General features: G+C 37.5%; 1 long non-coding RNA gene across 1 annotated transcript; it reads left to right on the forward strand.

Moving 5' to 3' along the window:
* The first annotated feature begins 398 nt into the window (after positions 1-398).
* LOC134471916 (uncharacterized) lies at positions 399-22,598 on the forward strand. The gene is made up of 2 exons (XR_010041650.1): positions 399-524; positions 16,366-22,598. It is a non-coding gene; the product is annotated as an uncharacterized LOC134471916 (long non-coding RNA).
* The last annotated feature ends 2,944 nt before the right edge of the window (positions 22,599-25,542 follow it).

The following is a 25,542-nucleotide window of genomic DNA, read 5'->3' on the forward strand; positions in this document are numbered from 1 at the left end:
AAACCTAGTAGGAACAGCGTCACATGGATTAAAAAGGCCCTTATCCTGTGGCGGAGGAAACATGTCCTTGCGCTCTCTGTCAAATGTCTTTGGAGACAGAGTGCTTGATAAAGAGGATGCATGAGCCGGAGCAGCCATGGACAACTGTAACCCTATTAAAGCTCTGACCCCTGGGCTTTCATCCACGAGAAATCTGACATTTAAACATCACCCAAAAGGAATTCTAATGAGTCATGGCATCTTTCAAGCCACAAATGAAAATCTTATTAAAATCCTTTGTTTTCTGCTGTGGGCTCAGGACCTCTCGAGGAGCCATCTCTCTCCTGTATTTCATCAGGCCTCCCTCATCCCTCTTGACAGACACCTCCTCCTCCCCTCAGCTCCGCCTCCCCACCCAGAAGACTCTCAGCAGGTAATTTCCCTCCAGGCTCCTCCTTGGAGTTTTCTAGAAAAAGACACTGTTTCTGTGCTGTGTGCATTTTCTTAACGTCTTGACTCAGCATCACCCAAGAGGAAGGGAAAGGGTGAGTTAAATCCAGTCCTCTTTTGAAGAGAGGGGAGGCGAAAGGTTTTGCTACTCGGGCAGATATTTTTGTCCTTTTTAGTCATAAAATTGGGAATAACTAGGCTATGACTCCCAATTCTAAAGATATAAGGATCCACTAGAATCATATTTCTTAAATGGCATTTGTCAGTCACCAAAGAAATCTTCTTCCTTTCCAGAGAAACGACAACAGATCCATAGGGCAGGCTTATAGCGAAGTTTGTCATAAAAGCTCTTAGCTTTTATTGTAGTTTCTCTGTCATTTGCTGATTCAAACCAGTACTTAGCTATTTTGTGCAAAACAGCTTTAGTTCCATTTTTCTCCTCTCCTCGGCACAGCCCACTTGGATGGCGCTATATTAAACTGAGAATGCTCACTTACTGTAGCCTTCCTCTTTCTGCACATCAAAACTTCTCACTGTCACATTTCTGCCCAGATATTAATAAACACGAGTGGGAAGAGGGATGAATGCAGGAAGTGCCACTTCTCAGCCTTTCTCTGCCTGTGAATCCTCCGTCATCTGCTTGGAACACAGGGTGAAAATGAGCCATGCCCTGGGCCCAGCTGTCTCAGGGAAAATCTCCAAAGGGAGATTCTACCATTTGAAACAAACAACATTTTTGGATAACAATATGAAATCTAGATGAAGCCAATTTCCATGCTATGACACTTCCCTTATGACGGGGCATGTAAGGATAAGAGGAGGTACTGTAAATGATTTTCAGAAAAAAATGGTAAATTAAAGGGCACTCACATAGTTCTCCAGATCTGAAGGAATTCTGTCCCTGAAAGTGGATCTGTGTATTCTCTCATAAATAACATAAAAAGACAAATAATCTCTGAGGGGCACCATGTATTTATTTTTCTTTTTAAAAAAAGTTTATGGTTGACACAGTTAATGTATAATTGAGGCATCATGTGATGCACAACAGATGTATACATTGTATAATGATCAGGTCAGGGAAATTAACATATCAATTGACTTAGTCACTTATGGGTTCTTTGTGATGGTAACATTAAAACCTCTCTTCTGTGTTTGAAATTTATAATACGTTACTGTTAACTGTGATTAGCTTGCTTTGCTGTAGAACACTGGGGCTTATTCTAAACTTCCATCTAGCTGTAACTATGTTCCTGATGACCAGTTCTCAATCTTGCTCAGCCTCTGGTAACTGCTATTCTATACTCTATTTCTACGAAACTAGTGTTTCTAGATTCCACATATGATTGAGATCTTGCAGCATTTGTTCATCTGTGCTTCTTTTACTTAACATATGGTTCATCACTACTGACACAAATGAAGGGTTTTTATTTTTATGGCTGAATAGTATTCCATTGTGTGTATGTACCACATTCTTTACTCTGTTCATCTCTTGATGGAAACTTAGATTGATTCCAGACCTTGCCTGTTGTTGAATAGTACTATAAAAACATGAGAATTTAGATGTTTCTTCAGCCTGGTGATTAGATTTCCTTTAGGAGTTATTCAGTAATAAGATTCCTGGGTGAAATGAAAATTCCATTTTTAGTTTTTTTTTGAAAAATCTCTATACTGTTACATAACAGCTGTACAAATTTACATTCCCAACAATAATGTATAAAGGTTCTCTTTTCTCCACATCCTTGATAACATTTATGGTTTATCTTTTTGATAATAACTATTGTTATAGAGTGAAATCATATCTCGTTTTGATTTGCGTTTTCCCTGATGTTTAGTGGTATGAACATTTATTTATATATGTTCTTTGCCATTTGTCCTCTTTTGAAAAATGTCTATTCAGATCTTTTGCTTATTTAAAGAACCATGAGCTACTTATTATCTAGTTGTTTGATTTCCTTACATATTAACTCCTAATATGATGTAACATCTGCCTGGGGAAAGGCAGTTTGGGGAATGGTGCTCCATTTATCAAAGTTACGTACTGAACCGCGGCCTTTGCCAGCCAGTCTGCCTTGGTTTGAAGTTCTTTGTAGAGGGGGAAGCACATGTGGATCTAAGGATGACAGACCTGGAAATAACTATTCTCAGTGGTGGCCTAGTGAGACACTGATGTTTCAGAAGCCTGAGCTCTAGGCGTGGGCCCTGTATCAGAGGGTGCGTCTAGGAAGCCTGGGACCACATAACCCACAGATGTGCTTAACGGAACCTCACAAATAGTTAAAGAAACACAGATGAAACAAATAAATGCTAGCATTTTTAAATGAGAAGATTTCACCTAAAATATTTATTCTTCACTTGAAACATACCAGAAGATGCAGAGCACAGTCAACTCTGATCCTCAAAGTACTGGAGCCAAGTAGCCATTCTCAAAAAAATATACCTGCTCTGGCATAGAGAGCCTCTGTGGTTTGTTTTACTTATTTATGTTACCTGCCTTTCCTAGGAAGTAATAAATCTCTTTGTCATAGGTTGTAATCCTGGTTTGGCAATTTGCAGGTTGTTAATCACTGGTCATGTCTCTTAAAGTTTTAAAGTCTTTAACTACTTATCTTTATGACAGAGGCAATACCTCAGCATAGGATAAGGTGAGATCAATGTCGTCTTACATATAAAGGGCTTATCTGAGTTCCGCATAACTGTTTTATATGTCTTGGACTTTACCATCTCAATCTTTTTCTCATTGAACAATCCTGCCCAAATCTTTTTTTCACTTTTCTTTTTAATATAAATGAGGAAATATGAAATACTGGGCATAGGAACCATGATACAGCTTTTGGGTCATTAGATGGAATTCAGACATTTGCTCAAAGTCAGATATAAAGCTGGGGCACTGCATATTTAATCATAAAATAATATAATTGAAATCCAGGGGTCCATGGAGAAATGCCACAGTATGGGGCAGGCTGATCATGGTGCATAGGTCTGTGGTCCCAGTCAGCTAGTTAGGTAACGACAGCCACTAATCACCACTGGGACACTGAGTACAACAGAAGGACATCTTTGGTGGGAGACAGCTGGAGCCCCATTGCATCCCATCACCTCTAAGTCCTACTGGTATGACTCTTCTGAGTTTCATTCATAATTCATAAAGTAGAGACGGAAACAATCTATTTTACCATAGGATCCTCGAATTGCAATTAAAATCATAAGCAGAAAATGCTTGGGGCACAGTAAGTATTCAATAAACGGTAATTGTCAATAATAACTAGAGTAAGTTGAAATAGGCTGTCGATTAGACACTGCGGAAATCTTTGGAAAAACAGTCTAAAAGTTTAAGCAAACAGGCCATGAACTGCTGCAAAATGTGCTACATGTAACTCCAAATTAGTGTCATATGCTTTTCAAATTAATTAAAACTATCATTATAACCAATCAGTATTTTTATCTAGTCTTAGCTGATTAGAGCAAAAAATTACAAATTGTACTTGTATTTTCCCTTTATATTCAAAATTCTTTGCCACTCACAAGTGTTTTAAAGTTACTTGGGACACATTTGTTTTGGCCTCCAAGCTGCCAGTTAGCTTGTTCAGCCCTGTCTCTTCTCTTTTGACCCGTTTTCATACTGGAAGCTTAGGAGAACGTTTTGTCTACCTGGAAAGCTATTTCTAGTAATGCAACATTTGTTAGTGTCTACTACTAACCAATCTGTGTTCTAGTAGTAAACTATAATAAGCAGTTATGCTTATAATCTCATTACTTCCTCTTACAGAAAGAAAACTGAGGCACACAAAGATTATCTGCTTAGTTCAATGAACTCAGCTAGTTAGCGGCTAAGTAAAGTTATTCAGACCTGTCTCTGGCTGAGCCCTTACCATGTGTTTCTCCAAGGGGACTCCCCTGTGACTTTGTGACCAGTTGCATTACTGTCACTCACCCAGATTCCTGAAATTAGATTGGAGTTGCCTTACACCTGTGAAAGTTGCATTTTAAACAAGGTCTCTAGAAATTTGGGTACACACTAAAGTTTCAGAGGCCCTGATGAGTTGTTGTGTGTGGCATTTAAGAAAATGAGGCCAAAATGTGCAAGACATTCTTTAAAGTGACAATGAACTTTCCAGAAAAAAATCTTTTTCTAGAGGAAGGACCATTCTATTAAGAATGTCTTGTGTAAGAGATAATCAAGTGACTCTGGAAAGTGTATGAAGGTAAAATGTGACTAAACTTTAAACCCTTTTCTTATGAGGCTGTTGTCACAAGAAACAGGACTTCAAAGTACAGTAATAGGTTAGTATGCGATCACTTTGTAGAATTTGAAAAAAAGTAAAGTATGCTTCCAATTCTAGGATATCCAAATAAGAGAGCTTAAAGGAAGCAATGTGGCTGGAAGGGGGTCTTGATTATTTGGGTTGGTTTGGGGGATATTGATTAAGATTAAAAGACACTCCTTATACCATGACTGATATAGCTCATAATCACACAGTGACTCACCAGCATCATAAGATGGAACAGGAAGGTGAATTAATTCATGCAGCACTAACATTTATGTATTTGTACAATGCAGGTGAAAAGGGTCCAACTGTATGTGTGATTCTCATAGCAAGCAATTCTGTCTTTGATGAAAACATCCTCCTTTAGATAACCTAGTCATGGGTCCCTTCAGGCCCGGGAAGGCTATTTTAGTTATTTCTCTGTGCTTTAGAAAACAGCTCTGAGCCTGTGGCCTATCGGTGGTGAATCACTAGGGTCAGCTTTGTACATACAGGCTCAGCTTCTTTTTCACTGTGACCATGTCCCAGCGTGACCAGGAACATTGCCTACATGCAAATGCAGTATCAAGACACAAAGACAAAACCACTTCAACCTTGGGGATAAAAACCAACATTCTTTTAAAATATAGAAAAGCAAACAACAACAAAAAAGGAAACCATGGACACAAAAATCATCAATAGTCTACTATGGCATGAAGGGCATTTTTCTTTTTCTTTCTTTTCAATGTAAAAGTAGGCAAAGCTTAGCGAGAGGGAAACATGTCTTTTGAGCTCTAGTACTTTTTATTGGATCTTAAAAAGATTAAGGACAATATATATTTTAAGAGTAGGTTAAAGCCAAAGAGCCTCTGAATTTCCTTCCCATATTCATAAAGTTTTATGACCTTCTTTACTTTGAAGCCCTGTAAAGTAAGAATATTTGTCTTAAAATATGACTGAGCTTTTTACTACTTCTCTGCAAAATGACAGCTCAAGGGCAGTGACACCCAGACCTCAGGCCTAACTCCCCAGGTCCTTGAGGCTGCCACTACGCACTGCCTCCTCTCACCCTGATCCCTTTCCCTTGGCGATTCCCCAAGCCTTCCCCTTTCCAGGGCTGACAATATTGAGAGCTGCTGAGAGTGTCTGCAGATTTTTCTGGTCTGTGCTTTCTGTACCCTGTGAGGAGGACCTCTCTTTAACGCGGAAACCCAGTCATAGCACTTAGCGAAGGTTGTCCTTCAGAGTGGAGGTGGACATGTGACATAAGCCACTAATTCCCTTGACCGAACGGCAGGTCTAGAAGTGGACATTGATGAGTGCAGGATCAAGAGGGTCCTTCTGTGAACGAAGAAGAGCTCTGAGGAGAGGGTTTCATCTGCTATTTGGAATAACGATTCATGAAGACCCATTTAGTTGCTGGCGCAGGGGCTTGCTTTGTTTCACTGTTGACTCAGTCTGTGAAAACAGGAAGCTCAAAACTGGTGTGGCCGTGTTTGCTAATACACAGACAAAACCAAAAACAGAAAGGCAAAGCCTGATATCAGCCGAATTCTTGAATTCAGCCTTGTCTGAGGCCAGTCTTTTATCTTAGATTTCCCTGTCCTGAGTACTGACAGAATATATATATTTTAGTTCAAGCTAGTCTGAGTCATGTTTCTGGCTTTTTACAACGAATAGTCTTTATTTTTTTACTGTCCTTGGGAATCTAACCATCTAGTGAGAATATTCATAACTGTGGAGGAAAGCAGACTGTGACACCCATGGTTATTATTTCTAGTTGACGGTGTGAGGCAAGCTTCAAAGGGAGAAGGGCAGCCTTGGAGAACAAGGAACTGCCCAGTGGTGGAGAGGAGGCGAGTATGGCATCAGGTGGTACTGAGAGAGGGCCTCACGCAGCGACAGTGTTTAAGGATCAGCAAATACTTCACTGTGGCAAGAACTAAAATATGCAAATGGATCCCTGGATCAGGCGGTCAGTGGACTGCAGGCAGATTTTGGTGACCTCCAGAACCCTTCCAATAATGAAGTTATTTGATAGCCACTGTGGAGAGGTTGATGTTTTTCCCAACAGAATTGATACGATTAGATCTACATATTAGGAAGAAAATGCTGGCTCCCTGCCGTGCTTCGCTATTGCCTGGAGGATGGCCCTCTAGACCTCCCTGATTAAATCCGTTACCTGGGATCTCATCCCACTCGAATTATGAGCAACGAGTTCCTGGAATAATTCTGAGGCTTTATAGGGATAAGGTTGGTGGAGGCAGCACCAAGCAGCCATCAAGCCCAAAGGCGTTGGTAGCAGTTCTGGTACTTTAAGCACATTGCAATAGTGTCCTTCTCAGTGCTTCACCCAATTCCCTGACCCAGGCAGCTGCATCCCAACTAGTGCTGATGACACTCAGCATTGGCTGCTAATAGCTTAAAGCAGGACTGTTTCCAGAGAATGGCCTGAATTTCAACCTCGCCTGCAGCCAATGAACAATATGAGGGTATAAATGTCAGGCCCTTTCCCTCAAATCAGTTCACCCTATGATGTTAGTCTTGATGTGGAATTCTGGTAGAATTCCCTCCATCTCTCCCATCTTCAATCATTCCTTTGCATAGAAAAGCTCCTCTGAAGCTTGGCTTGTAGTGAACTTGACTTAAGCCATTGATTTCATCTATAATAATGAAGTAAGAATTCATTAATGACGATTAAATCAAATGTAATAGATGTTAACAAAAGTAAAGCACTTAGTGTCTGGTATAAAGGAAGTGCTGAACATGTATTTATTTTATTAATGTTCTAATGTTGTTTCTTCAAATAACTTATGAACCTTTTCTCTTTGATCCTTCTTTGCTCTAGGCTAAACTTTATTCAGTCCTCATTTTGAAAACAGTATTCATCTTACTGGATCTTCTCTTTCCACCTGCTTTTTTTTATCCTATAAATATTTGAACGTTTGTTATGTGACTGGTTTTATTCTAGGGGTGAGTCAGGGCGTTATCGAATTGAACTTTAACTTCCCCATTGGTAACACAAGACTACTGTAAATTTATGACATAGGATAGTGATAGAGTGAGATGGTAAATAAATGTAAAGTGCTTATCTTATGCTTACTTTGCACTCTGTAACTATTTCCTTAGTTTTTAAAAATTCCTCCCTGCTCATCATGTCTTGTCTTGCAATTAACAACAAAGACATCAACGGACTCTTGATTTTTGGTGGTGGGCTCAATTTGACAGGTGTGTTATTTTGCTATTTAAAGACACTGTAACACTGTAATAGAGCTTCGCTATCCATGATTACTCTGCTTTCTCCAGCATAAGCATGGTGTCACCAACATACATTATTGAAATGCATATGCTGCAGTCCATCTCTTGTCCACCCATGAACTTTGTAAAGGGCTATGCTGTGAATCTCCAGCAAGGAGTCACCTTGACCAGGTCAGTGGTCTCCTTTATGTCAAAGGCTCCACACTCCACCCGGTGTGTGGCTTCCCCATGGCCCCTCGATGAAAGCCACACGCTAATGTGAGGCAGATAGCGGGTGAACTTGAGAATAAAGCAGAGTTTGAACCCAGTTATGTAAACAGTTTTTTCAATTTCCTTGATCCTGTGGAGAGAAGGCTTTTTTCATCCTGCCTCTTTCAGTTCAAGTTCAGGCATTTCACAGTTTCCCTGGCCCCTTTTGAGGTCAGCCTTAGTTAAAATGAATAAAACAGAAAGCAAGCAGTATCTGGGATTTCTGCTGGATTCCAGAGGAAAGCAGGCAGGGCAGGCAGACTGCTTGGGAATTCGCTGTGTGTAGGCTGGGATCACATCTTACCCCAGCTCCGGAGTACTGGAAGGGTGTGTGTGTGTGTGTGTGTGTGTGTGTGTGTGTGTGTGTTGTGAACTCATGGAGAATTAATTTGTACTAAAGTACAAACCACTTTTGTGGTTTGTTTTTTTGTTCCAAGTTTAGTTCACTTTTCTTTCTTCACTTGGAAAATGACTACATTTTTGCTCAGATGAGAACCAGTTTTTCTGTTAAATAAAAGATAATAAAGCTTAAAATGCAGCTTTGTTTTGAAACATGACTTTTCACAATGATTTGCTAAGAGTGCACATTTTTCTTTTGATTTATAGAGCCCCATTTAAATTCTGTCTATCATCACAGTTATTGTGGATGTTTAAAAGTAGACAGGAGACACATATATTTTAACCTGAGTTACTTAATATTTGAGCTCTGACTATTTTTATGATTCTTTCATGTAATTAGGCAACTTAGCTGAGAAAGGAGTACCACTGAATGAAACAAAAAACTAAATATTAATGTAAGATGAGATGGTTAGAAACGAAGAACTGTCTTGAAACTGTAACAAATTATGAAATTTATATTTAATATTCTTAACAATATTTGCTCTAAGAACCTAACTCCAAGAAGATCTGAAGGAACAGCCACAGTACTTACGTTAATTGTAGCTTTATAAAATTTCCACTTCTTCCAAAATTTTAAAAGCAGTTCAGAAACATAACTGAATCAATACAAGGAAGGCAGTATTCCTATAGAAAGCCCAACTCGAAAAGGAGGTTAACAGAGTGAGAAATGGGGAACCAGAGCTGAATATTTCAGGGCCAAGATGTGAATTGTTGTATCCTTACAATGGGATAGAAGAAATAGCTGTCTGCATTTTATTGTATAATCAAACATTTGAACGCATGTACTATGTGCAAAGTTGAGCTAGCTGTGATGTAGGGAAATGTCAACCTTGCATGTTTTACCTGATCTCAGAGGCAATGAGCATTTCTTGGAAAGGTGGAAAAGTGTGCACACAGATAAGACCTTGTAACAGAAAATGCCCTTCTCCTCCAGCCAGTATACTTGTTTCTTAGTTGCCCAGGTTATAGTTCTTGTTCCCGTTCTGGTTACTTCTGTCTCTTAGAAATAACTGGTGTAAGTGGTGCATAGCTGGTCACTGTGATACACATTTTATAAACCAGTCCCCAACTGACAAGCCATTGTGTCTCTGTACTTCCTGCTTGCTCATCCCATGTGAGCCCTAGACCACTAGAGATCAGGACTTGATATTCTGGGAGTGGTCTTCATCACTGATCATCAGCCTAAATAAATCCACCTCTAAATCCTGGGTGTCGTTTTGGTGTTTCCATTTGCTGTTGCAGCTTCCCCTAAGGGGTCTGGGTAGGATCCATGAGAAAAGCACCGGTGGTGATTGAGGTATGAAATCGTTCCGCTCCCAAACTGCAGATGCTCTCACTGGATCATGCTGATCCACACTGGATCAAACCTGCCCCAGGGATCAACTGAGTGTCCAAGACTCAGAGAACAATCATATGGGTCAGGTGGAGGTGCTCTAGGTATGTATTACTCAGTGTCAGAGCACTTATCAACTCCTACATCCACTCAGCAAATCCTTGTGCCGGACAGAGAGACGTCATTGCTGGGGATACAACCAAAAAGTAGCTACTTTTCTTGTTGTTTGCCCAACTCAACTGAGGTATAATTGGCAAATGGAATTTTACACGTTTTTGTTTCATTTTAAAGATTATTTTAAATTATTTTGTGAAATTTAAAATAATTTTAGTTAACACATAAAAATTGTACATATTTGGGGGATAGTGTGACGTTTCAATATATATATCATGGGTAAGGATAAAAACCCATATCAAGCATTTATCTCTTTGTGTTGGGAACATTCACAGTGTTCTTTAGCAGTTATTTTGAAATACACAATTAATTGTTGTGGGGTTATCCTACTTTCCTAAAGAACACTAAGAATTGAAAACAGAGAGATTCCAAGGACCATTGTGTTGCTTAAATTCTGTTGGTGGAAACTACTATTCAATAATTATTTAATCAACTCATTAGCATTTTTTCAAATAAGAGATATAGATTATTAATCTGGTCCAAAGACTCAGAAAATGCTTTTTAATATTTCCTTAACGGGACTGGAGATTAAACCCTTGGGCACTCTAACACTGAGCTATATTCTCAGACATTTGTTACTTTTTATTTTGAGATAGGGTCTTGGTGAACTGTGAACTAGCCTAGGCGGAAAACAACCAAGAGTAGGGTTACCAGAAGTGCTGCCTGTCTCTCCCTTTCCACACTTTGAGGATGGAGTTCCTGTGCTGCCCTCAGGAGCCTTGAGTGCTGGGAAGGGAGGCAGGAAGTTAGCACTCCTGCCTGTGTCCTCTGAAGAAGGTCCCAACTCTCTAGTTAGCTCTCAACAGGTAGGTGTTGGCTATAACAGATCATTATCCTCCATTTTATATGCATTGTCTTGGTTACTTTTTTCTCATTGTTGAGGCAAAATACCTGATGCTCACAATTAGAGAAGGGAAGGTTTATTTAGCTTACAGTTTTTAGAGGTTTCAGTCCATACTCAGCTAGCACAAGGCAGTGTCCTGTGGCTAAGGGGCAACAGTTCATGGAGGCCACAAACAGCAAGAGCATAAAGGGCAAAAGGAAAATCATGCTGCCTTCTCTCCCTTATATTATATGCTGATTACCTTTCCCTAGGTGGGTGCAGCACTCACACAACCAATCCCCGCACTAGACAAAGAACCAATCACAAATGCTAGACTCAACTGCCTTCATGACTACATGAGGCTTTAGGGATTGGGGGGCACTTAAACAAGCCATAACATGCACGAACTGCTTAGAAAGGCTATGCTCTCAGCAGTCCAGTCAGAGCTACTGTTTCCTCTATGTTTTGGACTCGGCCTGTGCTGACTGCACATTATCTCCCTCAACCATTTGACAAGATTGGCATTTGAATGCCCGCTTCACGGAAAAATCAGCTTTGAAAGTGGGAAACTGAAGTCATTTGCCTAATGTCGCTTTATTCTATCTTCCATTAACATGCAACAGGGTCAGGTGTGTGTTACCACAGTGTAAGCGGCACTGGTGATTCTCACTGAAATGCTTTCATTGAGTCACCAGTTTCCAGCTCCACAAAGTAGCTTGACAGGAGTTCTTTAGCAAAACTGAGAAAGTGGGAAAACTCCTTTGGCTATTCTGGGTTAGAGCAATTTAGTTGTACTCTTTCTTTCTAATGCCCAAAAACCTTTCCTCCCATCATCTCTAGTAGTAACCCAAATTTGGGATTGGAATATCTTATAAAAAGGAGAAAAAATATGCCAGACAAATCTGTCAGCCTTTGGTGTTCACAAAGCATGGGCTGAGTATCTATCATTTAGAAATGCTACTAATTCTAGGCCCTCTAGGAGAAACTAGAAGACCTGATACTCACCTTGGAGAAACTTTTATGTAGCATACTCACCCTCTGCCTGAGCCTCCTCTCAAAGGACAGCTTACAATGACATTAGAAAATACTGTTTTCAGTAAGACTGATGTGTTGGAGACCAGCGCAGGGCTGAAGCAGGAGATGCTTTCCGGAGTTTGTGTTATGTCATAAAGGTGACCTTCTATTCTATTTGCCCATATTGTCTTTAAGAATGAAAAACTCAAGACAGTGTGATGTATTAAGGGCAGATTTCTTTTCTGGATAACCATGAAGTAGAAAATACATTACATTGAAAGACGAAGGCTGGGTCTGGTTGCAATTTGTCTGACCGGCTGAGGGGCCTTAGATAATCCACTTCAGCTCCTTGAGTTTCATCTTGTCAATGGCAAAAGGAAATGATGACCCAGATGGCTTTTAAAGTTAGTTTCGGAAAAAATGAGAAGTGTGAACTTACTCTTTTATTCCATGAAGCAACTCTTTCCACCATGTGTGTGAGATTGGATCCTTGACATGAGCTGATAGGAAAAGTATGTTTCTTCATTTGCTGTCTGCTAAAGGATGCCCAGGTTACTGTCAGCACCAGTACCAATGATCTGAGTTTATCGTAAATTATGTTTGTCCTCCAGTTACATAACAGATAGTGCTGGGCTGTGATAAGTAGAGGTTGCAAATAGAGAGTGAATTTAAGAGAATTGTGTCAGGGCTGAGAAAGATACAACAGCAAGAGCTGTTATGTCTGAAATGAAAGTGATATTTTTGAGGTGAGGTAACCCAAGCTAATTTAAAATATTACTCTGAAAGAACAGGAAGCAGATATAAAATCATAAGCAGAAGAAATTCTTTGGCATATCTTTGTGCACAATAAACAAGTTTTAATGTGGAAAACAAAAGCCACTCAATAATTGTGAAAGAAATGTTAAAATAGTTTCTTGTTACTGACATACCCTTTTCATAACTGAAAATAGCTATAAACACTTTACATTTTTGAAAAATTATTTTCAAAAATGGTCATTTTAATTGTTAATGTCTAACGGTGTGCACTGACTGCTGGCTAGGATCCTCACTATGCTATTGGGACTAGAATTCCTCATGTATCAAATTTCCCATGCTTGCTTGTGTCTCAAACACTAACCTTCAAAGGAGATGCATATATTCCAATGCAGAGGCCCATTGTTTCCTGTTTGTTTTAACTCTTGTTAATGAATTTTAAAAATGTATCATTTTAGTTCTGATCATGTCCATAAGCACTTTGTGAGTGGACTTTAATTTGGCCAGCTCACTTCAAGGAGAACATCTTAATAGCTATTGATGATTCAGTAATGAACGGGTTAGTATGCTTTATTGAAGTTAGGTAAATCATCCATCAATTTAAATGACTGAGAAACATAATGAATCCTGCTTGATGAGCTGTTTCCTATTTTGCCAATATTGTAAATTATTTGTAGGGGAGAAAATATGTTTAGTCTAAAAATTTTAGGGAGCCACAAAAAAAAACTTTTTTGTCTAGAAAATATAAGTCCCACTAGTCAAATATTATTTTTTGGGAAATATAAGAATTCAATAGAACATAAATAACTGTATGCTAGGATGGAAAATAGGGAAGAAAGAACCTTTTGATGAGATCAATAAAAGAGCCACATTACTACAGGAGGTTCTTAGCTACTTATCTGCCTTTAATTGCTGGTCACACTCAAATAAAATATTTACAATTGCTTTGTATTGGGTCTTTGATGATTGAAATTTCAGATATAAGTAAACATGGAGAATTCTGTGTGGAGAAAAATTTTAAATTCAGTATCATCCCTGTGTGCAGTCTAGAAATTATTTCTAAAGATAAAGAGACTCCATCAACTGAGCACCTCTTAAAACTCAGATTCTAACTGATAAAGTATTTCTTAAAAAATATTTTTACCAAATCACCTATGTCCAATGCAACTGTGTGCAGTCAGTGAGTAGTAGACAAAAATCATGAATCATACACCAAGGCAGGGATATCTTTAGTCATTTTACTTGAAAACATAAACCAGGTAGGTTTGAAACTTCACTTTGATATGGTGAAAAACTCCCTTCATGTAAACCTTTCACTGGAGTTTTCCTAAAGTAAATTTAATTTCTTCAGAAAATATCCTAATGTCCAAATCATATATGGTTTATTGTTTATCTCCCTAGCATTGTTTTTAATCATGTGTAAGCTACGGTTGCATCTGCACATGAGAAGTTAATGAAAGAATTTCAACCAGAGACCACATAAGCAAGGCTGGAGTATCCGGTCTTTCATACATATTTATTGAGTACTCAACTATGTATGAGGCCTGCTTTCAATGCTAATAAAGATGCAATGGTAGGTTACTTAATGAAGCCACTGTACTTTGCATTAGTCATACCAGAAGGGGAGAAATGTGTATATTTTTATATTTCTTATTTTAAATGTTCGACCTGGGGATTAAAAACATATTTTATGGGAAAGGGATATAGAAATGAATTAGTAATGCTAACCCTGAACAAAAAGCTCAGTACAATCAAGATAATAAATCCAAAACCCATGAGGTTAAAGACTAATTCTGTATTATTCTCTCAACTGCTTCCATCCTGGAATAAAATATTTAATAATTATCTGTGGGATGAATTTTTAATGAGAATTCAAGTTAGAGAAGGATTACATATGTTTTGTGTAGTTCAAAGAAGCAGAGGCAGGAGTAAGGCTAGAAGTTGATCAGCCCCACATTCTGTTTTTCTGTAAGGCAGACCTAGCCTCAGAAGGGTGGCAGCTTCAGCAGCAAAGTGCTCAACTTACTAAGAGCAGAAATAAACGTTCAAGCAAATGTGGACCAGGTAGTTATTGATGAAATGATTTCTGATTTGAGTGGTGGGTTCAATCAAATAGTTTCCAATATTCTATAACAGTATAAAGTGAAATTACCTTGACAAATTTTACATGAATTATCTTGGTAGTTTATCAGAAACTATTTTTGCAGGCTTGTTTCAATTTTCCTTTTTAATATATCTGTGAGAACAAAGCATGATAACTCACATAAAGAATCAGCCCTGAACTCTTGATTTATGCTTCAGGTTGTTTTTGTTCTTAATGTGAAAATGGTTCATTGAGGGATGAAAGCACAGAAATTCAGCCTCTACTTAGCCATGCAGCCTTAGGGTTAAGGTCTGTAGGTTACACAGGTGGAAAAATCCCTTAATTAGCTACTTCAGGAACCCTGTTCCCCGTTATCTGTGATGCATGCTTTTGTTTAACCCTCATGCTGATTTTCCATGATCACTCTGTGCAGGCCACCTTCAGGAGCAAGTGAGGCAGTGAAGCCACGTGGTGGTGGCAGGCCAGCTGACCGTCTGTCCTGACACTTTCTCAGCTACTTTTGGAACAGTGAAAAAGTTTCACTGACTGCACAAGTCAACAAAAAGAGGTGTGATTGGCAGCTGGACCTGGAGGATTGGAAAGTTCAGAATGAGGAGAGAACTTGACCAAATTCCACAGTCTCAAATCTGATCAGACAGAATCAACTTTATTTTTATTACAGAAAAAGAAAAGAAAAAAAACAGCTAAAAGAACCACCACAGTTTCAGTGCACAGTAACTAAATGTTTATATACAAATTATAAGTCTTTTCTTAAAAAATATTTCTCAAAATTACTTTAAAAGTTTCATAACATTTAATAAGTTAAACCAGTAACTTTAATATTCTATTACATTGTGCTTAGTAATAATATTAACCGCAGGAGTTCTTAGTGATATGCTTTGTTGTTTTTCTATTTGAATTGACACACAGGAACACATACCAGGATTACTGGTCAAGTTAAAAGTGACTTTAGGTAAAATAATTTAAGTAGTCCACATATGAAGGAAACCACTGAGCCAAAAGATTAAAATAATAATAATAATAATAATAATAATAATAATAAACAATCACAATGTTTGCACAATTATAATGAATTAGGGTATTTTTAGATACAAAATTGATTTTATTCTTATTTCCATTATCAAAACGGAAAGACTGGGAAATTCAGAACTAAAACAACTGGCATGAAACAACATGAACATTCCTAAGTGGTAGATGATTTAACCCTAAGTTCTGCCTTTTATCTACTATTCTCTCACACCTCTATTTCTAACTATAAGTTAGAAAATGAAATCACCAACAATTATCACAAATAAAAAAATAAACCAAATGCCTGTGTTGTAGTCAGGGGTTGTGAGGAGAACAATTAGAATCAGTACATGGAGTTTACAGTATTGCTTTTATGATGGTCACCCAGAGTTAACACAAGAAAATACAGAAAATCTATACACAACACTAAACATACACTAGTTAGCTAAGTGCCTGAATCCCATGGTAATGTCTGACATGAGTCCAGTTGAAGACCCAGAGCCCATGACAATGCCTCCATGAGTTCAACTGGAGGTTTGGAGACCACCAGAAGGACTCACGCAGGTCTCTTTTACAGATCCATGCTGGGAAGGCCCAAAGGTCAGCGGTGGAAGCCAGAAAGTCCATGCCAGCAAGGTGAAGGAGCTGTGTTGGTAGGTTGAGGGTTCTAGGCTGGAGCCGAGAAGTCACACTCACAACAAAGACCAGAGTTGTCCTGAAAAGCACTTCAGCCATCCTCAGCGACACAGAGGCCCTTAGCTCCTCCGACGATAAGCACTGTCGAGTACATGCCAGGAAGCCAGCATGATGAGTTTATCCTGGAGACCGAGCAGCACACGTCTTCCCCTCTGGAGCCAGAAAGCAATGCTCAATGTGAGGACCAAAGCTTCGCCAGGAAAACCAACAGCTCAAACAGCAACTTGTAGGAGAACCCACAATGCCTCAAGGCCCCAACGCACCTCCCTTCTCCTTATCTCTATTTATGCTAGTAACTTTCCCCAGGTGAAACATCTGCACTCAGCAGCCTGGTGATTTAATTCCACTGGCATTAAGTTGATCACCAGTTTTTAATCCATAACAGCCTGATAAAGAATTTGAAAGAACTATTATTTTTTTAAACCTCAGTAGGATTCATGAGAATATAGACAAATAGTTAAGCAAAATTAGGAAGACAATACAGATTATGAATGAACAAAATCAGTAAATAGACATTTTGAAAAAAACAAATATAAATCATGAAAGAGCCAATTATATAATTGATACATCAATCGTATAATTGAGACTTCAATAAGAGACTAGACAAACAGAAGAAACTTGTGAATTTAAAGATAGATCTTCTGAAATAGACCCCAAAACAGTCAGACAAGAAAAGGAAGAAAGGGAGAGAGGAAGGTATGGCAGAAAAAAGGAATGAAGAAGGAAGGAAAAAGGAAGAAAGAAAGAAGAAGGAAAAAAGTATTTAAGACCCATGAGGAGAAAGACTGTGGCATACATATGTTCAATAAAGAAATAGAAAATTCCTATAATCTAGGGAAAGATATAGACATCCACATACAGGAGGCTTATAGAACCTCAAATATATATTACTAGAAATGATCTTAACTACGGTATGTTATAGTAAAATTATCTAAAGAGAAGGCAAATAATTTTAAAATCTTTAAGGGAAAAATATCAAATCACATTGAAGTACAGCTCTATACAACTTAACAGCCAAATTCTCAAGGGAATTATGAAAGAGAATGTCAATAAAGATTATTATACTCAGAAATAATTATTCAGGAATAAGAAGAAACAAGGATCTTGCAAGACAAGCAAAAACTGAGAGAATTTATGAACACCAAATGTCTAACTTACTTTTCCCCATTGCTGAGACAAAATACCTGGCACCCAAAGTTAAAGGAGGAAAGATTTATTTGGCTCACAGTTTGTAGAGGCTTCGGTTCACAGTTGGCTGGCTCTGGCAGGGTGGCATCACTGAGGGTCATTAAGGAGAGAAATAGTTCATGGCAGGCAGAAAATAGCAAAAGGAAGTAAGCAACAAACAACAAGTGATAATAACTGTTGTATTCTAACAAGGCTACCCACTTTTGGGCAGGTACTAACCCAGTCAGTTTGCTAATTTAGTAATCACCCATCCTTAATCCCAGCACCATAAATTCTAGACTGAGCCACCTCTAAAAAGAGCCCTCTTGTGACTGCATGAGGCTTTGGGGGAACATCTAAACACAATCCATAACATAATATAATATAACATAACATAACATATAATAGATTTATAAAAGATGCTTTGTGAGGCCCACATCCAGAAGTCAAAGAAAAATAGCTACCATTATTAAAACATAGGAAACTATAAATCCTACTAAGAGAGTAGATACATAAAAGATAAATGAAAAAGAATCAAACAATATTACAACAGTAGACAATAAAACCACACAGATGAACAAGAGAAAAAGAATAGAACAAAGATCATTTGATATAATTAGAAGAAAATTGACAAATGATAGGAATAAGACTTCATTTAATATTATCATGAATGTGAATGGAATGGATTCCCCAATTATACAGATTGGCTGAATGGATAAAACAACATAATGCTAAGAGAAAATCATTGTGCCAGTAAAAGTATACAAAGAATGAAAATGAAAAGCTGGACATGATGTTCAAAAGAAATGGAAACTGAAAGAGAGGAGTAGCTATACTAAAATTGAACAAAATAGATTTCAGGACAAAAAAAATGATAGACTAAAAGGTCACTGTATAATTATCAAGGGAGTAATTCAATGCTATAGTGATTGTAAATTTATAATCATCAGATATATGGGGTTCTTAGTTTTATGAAATTAACTGGAGCAGGAGACATAGGCTACAATGCAATAATAGTGGAGGATATCAACACCCCAATTTATCAAAAGATAGATTATCCAGATCCCCCAAAAAGGAAGCATCAGATTTAAACTATATAGATCTATATAGATCAAATGGACTTAATAGTCATTTACAGAACATTAAATGCAACAGTTGTGGCATATACATTGCTTTCATCAGTGCATCGAACTTTCTTTAGAATAGACCTTTTATTAAGCCACAAAACAAGGATTCACAATTTAAAAAAAAAACCCTCTGAGATCATATTCTACTTTTTTCCTATCACGGTGGAAAAAATGGAGACATCAACAACAAAAGAAATTTAGAGATTATGCAAATGGATGGAGACTGAACAATACCCACTTACACAGTTGATCTTTCAGGAAATCAGAAAGAATATTTTCAAAAATTTTCTCAAAGCAATTGCAAATGGACACACAGCATACAAAACTTGTGGGATGCAACAAGAGCACTAAGAGGGAATTTTATCACAATGAAGGTCTACATTGACAAATAAACAGGGGCTGGGGGTTTAGCTCAGCGGCATAAGTGCCTGCCTTGAAAGCAGGCAGTCGTGAGTTCGATCCCTGGTACCGATAAAAACAAAAAAGACCAAAAAAAAAAAAAAAAAAAAAAAAAAAACCCAAAAAAAAAAAAAAAGACAAATAAACAAAATAAATAAATAAATAAAAACAAAGAGAAACGAAGAATGATTTTAAATAAAGAGCCAAACAATGCATCTCAAGGACTTAGAAAAACAAGAAGAAGCAAAACACAAAATAGTGGGATGGGGGTGTGTGGGAGATAATTTGAGTAACTCCCCTTGAATGCAGAACAATTGCTGCAACTTTGATTATATTCAGACTTATCCCCTTATACTGATATAGACAGAGTGGACTATGGTATTTCCTTGTCTCTTCAATTGGCTCTAATTATAAGGCTAGCAAGGTACTGGTATGTAATCTCTAAAGCCATCACACAGTCTCCTGTTTCCTGGCATAGTGCTCTCTCTAAAATATACAAGCACAGCATGACGGTAGAGCCAGTCAGTTGCAGAAATGTCACCTCAAGGGTGACATTTATCTTGGGTCACTTATCTTGAGGGTATGAGCCTCAAGATAAAGAAGCTATGACTCCCCGGGGCACAAAAGTTTATATATCAGAAACTGAAGCAATAGCCACCAAAAACAATTCAGTTGCTACCTTAATTCAATTATGCAAATTGATTAAACTGATACAGAGGATCATTGAAGATTACTATGAAAGAAGAAATTAAAAATTTCTTTGATTTTGACATATATGACCCACCAAAACTGAACTATGAAGGCATAAAAACCTGAATAGAGTAATAAGTAATGAGATTAAATCAATAATAAAATGTCTTTTAACAAGCAAAAGCCCAGAATTGTATGGTTCTACTGCTAAATTTTACCAAAGAACTAATGCTAATTCTCAAATTATTCTACAAAATCAGAAGAGATATAACACTTCTCAACTCGTTCTATAAAGCCAGAAGTATTAACTATTACCAAAACCAGACAAGGATACAAGAAAGGAAAACTATAGGCTAATATCCTTGATGGATAGAGATTGAATTAAATAGCACATAAATAAATGACTCATCATAACCGAGTTGGCTTTATCCTGGGGATGCAAAAATGTCTCCACATACACAAATCAATAAACAATGTATGATATCAACAGAATAAGGGTAAAATTCATTTGATTTGATAAATATTAACATTTCTTCATGATAAAAAGCCCTGAAAAGAGGTATAGAAGAAAAATACCTCAACACAGTTTTTATATAGCAAACTTACATCCAGTATCATATTAAATAGGGAATAACTGCAAATTTTATCAGGAGCAAGACAAGGATACCCAGTCTCATTGTTCCTACTTACTATAGTGCTAGAAGTTTTAGTGGCAGAAATTAGTCACAGCAAAGAAATTAAAGGTATACCAGAAGAAACAGACTAAGTCAAATTATCCCTGTCTGGAGATGACAAAATTTTCTATATAAAAAAACTATGTAAATATTATAAACTCCACCAAAAAACTACTAGAACTAATAAACAAGTAAATTGGCAGGATACAAAATCAACACACAAAATTGCTAGTTTTTCTATATATCAATAAAAATTTGAGGTCCAGAAGAACATGGCGGATAGATAGCAGCAGCCTCTGAGGCTCTCTGAGAAACCGCACTTGAAATCTAGGAATGGTGCCAGACAGGAAGTCCCAGGCAAAGGGGGATATTCTTTGCTGACCCAGGAATGAACTAAATTAAGAGAAACCATCTGGAAACACAATCCTGGTGATACAGCAAGCACAGATAAGGTCTCAGCACAGAAGCCGGACCCGCACCACTGGAAACTGTGATTTGAATTAACTGCAGCCGCTGTTGCGTCCCGGTTGGCACAGTGGGGAGAGAGGCGCGAAAGCTCAGAGAGTGGGAAGCATTGAAAGGAGTTGGGAGCAGGACTGGCCAGGTGCCCTGCATCGACCTGCAGTGAGTGAGCAAATTGGGACCCTTACATAGAGAAGGAGGCTTCAGTGGAGGACATACTTGGACTGGGCAGACTTCCTGGAATGAGAAGCTGCAGTGACTTCAGTCACATATCCCTCTCTCAAGCGGGATTGGTGAGGAGTGCCTGGCCTGCGAGACACCACTGGCTGAGACCCAATAGGCTAGCCCAACTCAGGTCCCAGCACCTGAAGGTGCACCCTAGTGGTGGAGCCTTCAGTAGGTTGACCTGGAGAGGCGGGCCCAGCAGAGGCTCCCCAGGTCTGTGTCTCCCTAGTACACTGCAGTGGGCGGGAACACCTAGCCAGCACAATTCAAACAGACTGTGGCTGACAGGGAAGGAAGCTGGGCCTCCTATACATGCTTAAATATAAGGAACAAAGAATATGGGAAGAGGGAACAACAAGAAAGGGTCCTCGGCCCCTAATCCTGAGAAACACGCAATAGCAGACACGGCACCAATAGACGTAAAGCGCTATCTCCAGAGCCTCATAGACAAGTTCAGGAATGAAGTTATTAATGACCTGAAGCAAGACATAAGCAGAATAGTTAGAGAAATGTTAAGTACCTCCCAAGAAAAAAACAGATGGTGGAATGGAAGAGCAGAAAAAAAGGGGAGAATTGTTTGATGGAGAAGATAGAGAAAACATAGAATACATGAAGCAGGTTCAAGGAGATTACCAGGAAACTAAAAACTCTATCGAAAACTGGCATAACAGCTTGAAAGAAACTAAGGACAGATTATCTGAACTGGAGGGCAGATTTGTAATATGAGAGCATGAAATGAAAAACTTCTTAAAAATAACAAAAAAACAAACAGCAACAATACAAAAACTAGAAGATGATAAGAGGGTCTATAACTTAAGAATTAAGAACACAAGAGAAGTGGGGACACAAGCAAATGAACTATAAAAGCTATTCACAGAATTAATCCAAGAGAATTTCTCTAATTTGGCAAACGGTAAAGATACTCAGATATATGAGGCATACAGGACTCCAGCCACCTACAACCCAAACAGAGCTACACCCAGGCATATAATAATCAAAATTCTAGAAATCCAATATAAGAACAGAATATTAAAAGCCGTCAGAGACAAGAAACAGATCACTTACAAGAAAACACCTAGCAGAATTACAGCAGGCTTCTCGGCACAAACCATCAAATGATGAAGAGCGTGGGGAGAAATAATTCAAGCTTTGAAAGATAACCACCTCCAGCCAAGATTGATATATCCTGCACAACTGTCCCTAGAAATTGATGGAAAAACAACATGCTTCCAGGATAAAGAGGAACTAGGGGAATTTGCAACACTAATTCAACTCTACAGAGAATACTGCAGGATAGTCTAAAAAAAGAAAATACCAAGATTCCAGAAATAGTGGCAGAGAGGCCACAATGAATGGAGCAGAAAGCAAAATGATGAAGACAAACTGACAACAAACGACAGAAAAAGAGCCCAACAGAAATGAGACAGAGAAGATTGGAAGGTAGGAACAGCAATTTTGGAGAAAACGTCATCATAATAGTAGTGCTGATTTAGTATCATCTTGTTTTGAAGTCCCATCAGACGTGTATTCTTCAGTCTCCATTGGTCTTAAAAGGTTGTATCTTATTGGATTTTATTATATATGATAATATAAGCAAAAACTTTTATAGACAAGGAGTTTATATAGAAACCATTGTTCATTTTCTGTCAATTGGTTCTAAATACCCTGTAATAATGTCATTCTCTTGAATGGTTTTATAGTGTCTTGATATGTTTGGTGCTACAGTATATGAAGTTATACTCAAAGATTTCAAGGAAAGAGACACTATGGTAACTATTTTTATGTCAGGATATCTTGTGGTGAAACACTATTTTGCTTAAATGGTTATGATTTGACCTGTGCTGTTCTTTTGTTATGCCCTCTTTTATCTCACCCCCCCTTTTTTAATTATTTACTTTTTTCATTTTTTTAATTAAGGGAAAAATAAAAAATAGCAGGATACATTATAGTAACCTACTTTGATTTCCTATTAACTTGATTTGAAATCCTGTATTGCCCTCACCATCTTGTTTTGACTGATTTTCCCCTATTCTGCTTTGCTTGATAGTACCAAGTATAGCAAAACTGTGAAGACAGTAAGAATCATTATGACGCTCATTCTGGTTGACTATTATTTTCTTTTAAAATCCTGTAATGTCTCCAATGCTTTGGTTTTATTCTTTCCTATTTAGCTCAATTTTATTATAACTGCCAATTCTTCTTAAAATAGCAAGGGGCAGTGTGGTAACCATTGTTGATCACCTTATATTTTGTTTTTACATTATCTATTATGTCCATCCTTTTGATTTGACTGACTCTGTTCTGATATGTCGCATTTGGTTTTACTCTCTTCAAAAAAAGTAATAAGAACTGTAGGAGTAATAAAACCCAAAATGTGTAATTGTCATTGTACAAAAAAAGAAAAGAAAAGAAAAGAAAGTGCTCTAAAGGTTATAACAGCATATATGTTTAAGTGTATAAGATAGATAACCATATTACTAAGTATTTTTTGGATCACTGAACAAAACTGTTTGCACTCTCACTGTTTGAAAGTCCACTTTATGTGCTTCAATTTTGTAACTTGAACAACTATTTCTAAGACGAGAATATGTAATCTATTAACTGGTGATTTATTACTGTTAATTTTTTTAAATTTTATGTTACTTGTACCCTTTTTGTTTTTTTTTTTTCCCTTTTTCTCCTTAAATAAAAAAAAAATTGCTGAGAAAGAGACCATGAAAGCAATTCCTTTCATAATAGGAACTACCATGAAAACAAAATATCTAGGATAAATTTAACAAAGAAAGTAAAATGCAACTACAAAGTGAAAATTATAAACAATGATGAAAAAATTAATGAAGATAGAAAAGATGGAAATATCTTTCATGTTCATGAATTGGAATTATGTTGTTAAAATTTCCATATTACCCAAAGTGATCTATAGGTTCAAAAAAGTCTCCATCAAATTGCCAGGAACTAGAAACACATAATCTTAAAATTTACATGAAGGCACAAAAGACCCTAAATAGCCTGAGCAATCTTGAGCAAAAAGAGCAAAGCTGGTGATGTCACAATTTATGATCATATTACAGAGCCACTATCATAACAAAAACGTGGAGGAAGTACAGATGAGCAAAAGAAGTATGAAGAAATCTTCAACACTACTGGTCACTAGAGAAATGCAAATTAAAATAAAACTGAGATTTCATCTTATCCCCAAAATAGTCAGCATTAAGAAATCACATAATAACAAACACTGGTGAGGCTGCAGGGAAAAAGGAATCTTTCTACACTGTCTGTGGGAATGTAAACTACTGCAATCAGTGTGAAGATTATTTAAAGAATAAAGCTAAAAATTCCGTTTGACCTAAGTATTCATTTCTCTTACGGGTATCTTCCCCTAACGAACTAAGGCCATCATATTATAGTGATATATGCATACCTATGCTTATAACAGCACAATTCACAACAGCTAAATCTTGGAAGCAGTGTATATATATCTGAACAGAAAAATGGATAAAGAAAATGTGGTTTTTACACACAACGTAGCATCTAAAGAAAGATGAGCTAGAGTCATTTAAGATCACAATATTAAATAAATCAGAAACACCAACTCAAATATGGCATGGTTTGTCTTATATGAAAAACAAAATTATAAATAACTAGCAAAGTAAAAGATACTAGGAAATAGGGAAATAGATCTTTCAAATGGGAAAGGATGACTCGATGGAGAGAGGTAGAGAAGGGAAGGGAGAGGAGAAGAAGGGAATTAAGTTGTGTTACGTACATGTACTTCCCATGAGGAATGTAGACATTGTGTACTGCAAACATATACTAGTAAAAAGTGACAAATAAATAAAAATTAGTAAATAGACAAGTAGAAAATAGATGAAAGATCCCAGGAATAAACCCACAGCCAATTGATTCTCAATAATGACATCAAAAATAATGACACAAACACTGGAGAAAAGACAGCTTCTTCAATAAACTGTGCTGGGGAAATTGGATAACCATAAGCAGAAGATTATCTAAAAAAAAAAAAAAACCCAAAATGGTTTAAAAACCTAAATGTAAGATCTGAATCGCTGAAATTGCTGCTAGAAAACATAGAAAAACAGTCAAGATACTGTTACAGCCAGCATCCTTCTGAATAGAATTCCCAAAGCACAGGAAATAAAAGCAAAAATAAACAAATGGGATAATATCAAATTAAAAGGCCTCTGTGCAGCAAAGGATACACTTAATAGTAGGGGGACAAACTACAGACTAGGATAAAATATTTGCTACCTATCTATCTGTCAGAGGATTGGCATCTCACATATAAAAGGAACTAAA

The sequence above is a fragment of the Cavia porcellus genome, unplaced genomic scaffold (genome assembly GCF_034190915.1).
Source record: "Cavia porcellus strain 051 isolate PalLab524CR breed Dunkin Hartley unplaced genomic scaffold, mCavPor4.1 scaffold_21, whole genome shotgun sequence".
In the NCBI taxonomy this organism is placed as follows: Eukaryota; Metazoa; Chordata; class Mammalia; order Rodentia; family Caviidae; genus Cavia; species Cavia porcellus.